This window comes from Equus caballus, chromosome 17 (genome assembly GCF_041296265.1).
Source record: "Equus caballus isolate H_3958 breed thoroughbred chromosome 17, TB-T2T, whole genome shotgun sequence".
Lineage (NCBI taxonomy): Eukaryota > Metazoa > Chordata > Mammalia > Perissodactyla > Equidae > Equus > Equus caballus.
In genome coordinates this window covers 24,645,374-24,651,373 of record NC_091700.1, presented here as the reverse complement: position 1 = coordinate 24,651,373, position 6,000 = coordinate 24,645,374, and positions in this window count along the sequence as shown.

Here is a 6,000-nt window from a genome sequence, read left to right as displayed (position 1 = left end):
AACATTAAAGCATAATGGTTCCGTATTTTATGTCACATTCACATTTAGAGCAGAAGGCCTCTTTTCTGCGCTCCACGTAACTGGTCATCATGGTCCCCACGACCCGTGCTGAGAGGCTCCCTGACGGCTACCTGGGGACAGTGGCCAGGCTCTTTGCCCCCTGCACACTCTGCCCTCACCTTGCATGATCCTCTGACCAAAAGGCAGTTGTGTTTGTCCCCAAATCTGTTCTTGCCAGTCATACCTGATGTTATAATTACTCAATTCAATTAAATATTACATAAACCATTGAAACATGAGTGCAGAAAGGACAATAAGAACCAAGTTGCAAATCTCATAAAAGAGAGTCACTAAAAACAAAGACTGTTGAAATAGATATAGTGAGATAACTGTAAAAACCAGGGTGGGGGAGGGAATCTAGATGATTCTGCATTCATATTGCTTCCTGAATGTCTTTAATTTCTCACAGCACACGTGGTATGGGTGGCATTATGCACAAGACAATTTGGAACTCAAGGCAGCGGACTCATACTCAAAAAAGGCCGACAAATCAATGTAACTATGTATTTGTTAAGTAAAAATAAATATTTTAAATGTGTATGTATTTTTTATCACTGTCTCCAGTTGAATTGCACAAGAAGGATTCTATTGTACCATTTTAAAAACCAGAGTAACATTCTCATGTACTGATGTGTTACAATTTATCAAACCTATCACTGTTTTGCTCCATTATATATTTTAAGTTTTAAAAATTTAATGCTACAATGAACACTTTTGATGCATACAGGTTTTTGCTTATTGAATAATTTTTGTACAATAATATTAGAGGAGTAAGATTTCTGCTGCAAAGGATATAAATACCTTCCTAGATTTTGATAAATATTACCTTTTTGCTTTCTAAAAGAGTAATATTTCCACTTCCTTAATATTTGTCTAATGGATTACGTTTTGGTTATCTACTACTACGTAACAACTACCACGTAACTCAGTGGTTTAAAATGACCAGCATCTCATTACTTCTCATGATTCTGAGGTTGATCAGGGCTCAGCTGAAAGGTGCTTATGCTGCTCTCTCTTGGGGTCTCTCGTTCAGAGAGCAACTGGGCATGTCCTGAGAATTTGGTATGAAATCTCCACGCTTCTGGCAAATACACTGCTGAGCTAGACGTGGAGAGGAAGGCAGAATTCAGGGCCGTGAAAGGCAAAGATTGCTTTAGGATCAGACGTTTCAGTCTCCATCTTCTCCCTACCCGCTCCCTCCATTATGTGTGAAGGATGAGGGATAAAAACATCACCGCGAAAAGTCAAAATATGGACCCAAAAACCCATGATATGGCTGGATTTCAAGGACAAGAAAATCCTTATTTAATTCATTCCAGGAAGCTTGCTTTGGCTAGACATGGAGAGGATTCCAGCTTCCCCCTGAAGCAGCAGGAGTACAGCGCTCCTGTGAAAGCCTGTGTTCTGGATTCGTTCAGACCCCCGCATCTGGGTGTGCAGTCCATAATTACTACTTTCTTTTTTAAACACAACTTCAGCAAAGCCGCAGTGTCGCCAACACAGGAGGCAACTCTGAAGCGGAGACTGGAATGTATAAATAGCCCCTCTGAAGGCACCACAAAGGCTGGGCGGCGTCTCCAGGAGGAGTCGACGCGTCAAACGGGCCTCCGTGTTTGTGAACCCAGTTCTGTCTTACGACCCGGCCCAGCCCCAGCCTCCAGCGCACTGCTTCCTCCGCTCCACACGTCCTCTTCACCAGCTTCCTGCCCCTTCCCACCTCCAAACAGAAGAGCAGTAGGAAAAGCTCAAGCATAATTTTGCATAAGGTCTCGGGCCCCAGAACGCCCTGTCACAGCTCTCCGGTCTGGGAACTGCTGGCAGGAACGTGGAATGAGCAGAGCGCTCTGCATCAGTCTTACATTTAGGAAGTCCCCAACGACTGAGGAATGTAGTTGGAAGGGTTCCAAGTGATCAACCAATCGAAGACCATCTCTCCTGAAATTCTGCCCCGTGTGGAGTGTAGAGAGAAGAGAAGGTGTAGACAACTACAGGCAGATGGGGAGAGGAGTGACAGCCCTTTCTGCTGAGGCTCAGACAGGGACCACTGGATGTGAAGGCACCTCCTCTCAGCCTCGGCCTCCCCCTCCTTGGCTGCGGCTTTTTTTTTCGGGCGGTCGATGAGGAAGACTGTCCTTGAGCTAACATCTGTGCCAATCTTCCTCTATTTTTTGCACGTGGGACATAGCCATAGCATGGCTTGATGAGCTACACGTGGGTCCCCAACCACAATCTGAACCGGCGAACCCCAGGCCACCCAAGCAGAGGGCACATACTCTTAGAGGTTACCTGCCCCAACGGGCTATCCCCTGAAGCCTTTCTGATTGGGCAGACCCAAGGTTAATGGTTCTTTAGGAGTGATTATGTCATTGCCAGTTTATGGAAACCTTGAACCTGCCCATCCCATAGCACTTCATCTAATATTTGATCATAAAACAATAATAGCAATAATATTGTTGTATCTAACATTTATGAGACACTCCAGCTACATATTAAAATTATCCTCATTCAACAGTAGAGTAAGCAAAGACAGAGAAGTTCAGCGATCTGCCCAAGGTCACAGCTGACCAATGGCAAGGTCAGGGCCTAGGCCCAGTTTCCCCCAATAGCAAAGCCCACACTCTGTTCCTCGCTGCCAGGCGGCCTCTGGTTGGGAAGCATGCCAATCCACAGGAGGCCAATCAAGGAGAACTGCTCGATGTGCCCCTTCTAAGACAGCCACAGTCATACCCTCTTGTTTGTCCATGTTCCCAGGGGACAGCACAGACACTGCAGCCACTTGGTAATGCAATAGGTGTCGCACTGAGCCCATGGTCAACACTGAGCTCTCCTGGAGCAATATGCTGAAAGGATTGCAGTTTACCTCGTTCTCCTGACTCTGCGCCCCAGATTCTGGACTGCAGCCACCAGAGTCGGGACATCAGTTCAGCTAATGCCCACTGCCACCGCTCAGCAGGGCCCTTAGCCCTGGGCCTCACTAGGACAACAGTGGAAGCGCTGGTTGGAGCACGCATGAATCTGCAGGAGACTCAGACGTTTACACCGTCCACTTCACAGTCTGCTCAGACGACTGCGGGCAGCAAACGACAGGGCTGGGAGCTTTGACATTCATTTTTATTTCTCTTCCCAGGAGGGCTGGGTAGAGACCCTCCACAGCCTGAACTTGGGGAGCGGCCCCTCTTTGGGGCTCTCCCTTTCCTTCACCACCCAAGTTCTGGGCCACTGCTCTCCCTGCCCCTGCCCGTCTGTTGCGCTGTGTCCTTTTGGAATCTTGCCACCTTGGTAAAGCAACAGTCACCATGGCGCAGTCAGAGTGGCTGGGAGCTCATCTCTCTGTAGATCAGGAGTTGCCCAAGGGCAGGACGGAGTCGCACTGGGTCCTCGAGGAGGCATTGGAACAGAATCTTGAAGACTGAAAAGGAGCTCATTAAGAAGGATACACTCTCCTTGAGGATGGCAGCTGTGTCTTATCCTCCCAGCACAGCGCCTGGCCCCTTCTAGAGACATTCCATAAATATTTATTGAATGAATGAATGAAGAAACCGTCCACATGAGTGCTTCTCAACCTTTAGCACGCATCAAAATCCCCTGGAGAGCTTGTTGGGCTCCATGCCCACAGTTTCCGAATCTACTGAGATCTGCGAATCGGCCCATGAAACTACATTTCTAAGAAGCTTCCAGATGCTGCTGATGCTGCTGGCCCACGGACCATACATAGAGTAGTACTGGTTTACATAGCATATCTCCTCTTTAGTTTATGCATAGAAGTCAGAAAATTATTCAGAGATAAGTATTTCAGGGGACCTGTGATTAGGAGATTAATAACATCTTACATTTGTTTTATAGTTTCCAAAATATTTTAATTTATCTTATTTGATCCATGCCATTCCGTGGCTCTCTCACCCTGTTTTACAGATAAAGAAGCAAGGGTCCAGAGAATCAAAATTCATTGCTCAAAGAACCATAGGAGGGAAACTACGGAGTTAGGAAATAAATCCAGGCCCTCCAACTCTCACTACGGAGCTCTGTCCTCCACACTGAACAGAAAGAATTTTGAGGATAAAGTATATTCTAATACAAATATTCCTTCATAGTAGGTGATTTTCAGTATCGCCTTCCTAGCAGTGTTTTTGAAAAGCGAAGGAATTTCTGGGGTTATAATTCACTTTAAGTAAGACCTAGGTATATGTTCAGTTTGATAATAACAATAAATCACTATTATTGTTATTATAGAAATAACAAACCACAATATTATTGTAACTCTCATTTATAGAACAGTAGCTAAAAGCATGAACTCTAAAGACGGACGTCCTAGGTTCTAATCCCAGCTCTGCCATCTAGTAGCTGTGTGACCTTGGACAACTCTCTTGCCTCAGTTTCCTTATCTATGCAAGGATATATAAGAAGAACAATTAACAGTACTTGATCATTGAGTTTTTACAAGAACTGAATGAGTCAATATATGTAAAGTACTTAGAAGAGTGCCTCACACACATAGTAAACGGTATATACGCATGTGTAGCATATCATTATTATTAATATGTACCCTGAAGCCATTTAGCCTTCATGCTGGGGCCACGTGGGATCTGTAGGAGCCTTAATTCAGACCAGGACTCGTGGGGGTTGAGGCTCAGTTTTCTGACCCAGAATTCTCTTTCTCAAAAACAAGATAGAACCCTTCATCAATAAGACCAGAGAGGAGGCATCCTCAGAAAGGAACATCAGGGAAGAATTCGCAAAGATCTCACACCCAGCCCTTATCTTGGAGGCAGGAAAAGCCCCAGGGAGCCTGGGGGAAGCAGATCTGGGACAGTCAGAAGGAACATGATGGGAAATGCCAGGCACTTCTTGCTGGCTGAGCACCACAATTTGCTGCCACTCACACCACTTCCCTATATGTACACGTGGCTGGGTCGTCCAGGTTCGTAGCTAAGCTACAGTATCAGTTCCAGGAAGGCACTGATGCTGAAAATTAGACTGCCGGCAACTACAGCACAGAGTCCAGCGCTGCCGCCCAGGGCATCCACTGTCTGAGCTGGACTGCAGCACTAATTCTAGGGTGCTGGGCGCTGGGCTCTGGGAAGTGACTTCCCGGGGTTATTTGACCCCCATGTACTCACTTTGTCCTGGAGCCTTTTCTAACTGTTGGTGCCTGGCTGACAAATCCTTTCTGTTGTCAATGCCCCTCCTACACAGACTTCTGTGTAGCTTTCCTAACGGTTGTGTGTGCTGCCCCCCTCAGGAAAGCCAAGGGTCACCAGCCGTGGAATCAGAGACAAAATTCACCAAACCATTGGGTTCCTTTCCTTGCAAGCCTGACTCCCGTGCAAAACAGTATCTTCAGGGCATGTAAGAATTATTCCACAGTCAGACTGCGACCGAAACCCTTAAACCAGCAGGACAAGGCTTTCACGGAAGGGTCTAAGGACAGGATAGAAATTCTTGTGGTATCCGTGGGACTAATTTCTAGATCCAGCTTCTGCAGCACACCGTGGACACTCCAACACTTTGAATAGGAAAGGTCAGCTCTCGTGCAGCCTCCTCTCATGAGAAAGTTTTAGACAATTGTGGGTAAAAACAAGATATCTGTATTCTTGTGGAATAATAAGCTTTACTGTTTATACAGGTTAATTTATAAAAGAAATTCCATTTATACAGCCTGAATTTATAAAATCTCTCTCCCTAAAACTGACTCATATATAACCTAATCAAATTTTACCTGCGTTTTAATTTTCATTTTACATAATATTCTATCGACAGTAACCAAAATGATATTTTAAAGTTATGACACTTTTTAAACAAACTTCATGAAAATACTGCTATATTTTTAAATTGCTAAGGCAAAAGTATAAAATCTGAGTGCCCTGAATTCCATGAAATACCAACTCACTGGGGAAAATAAATATATTCCTAACACCTCATAAATTGAAATAAATACAAACT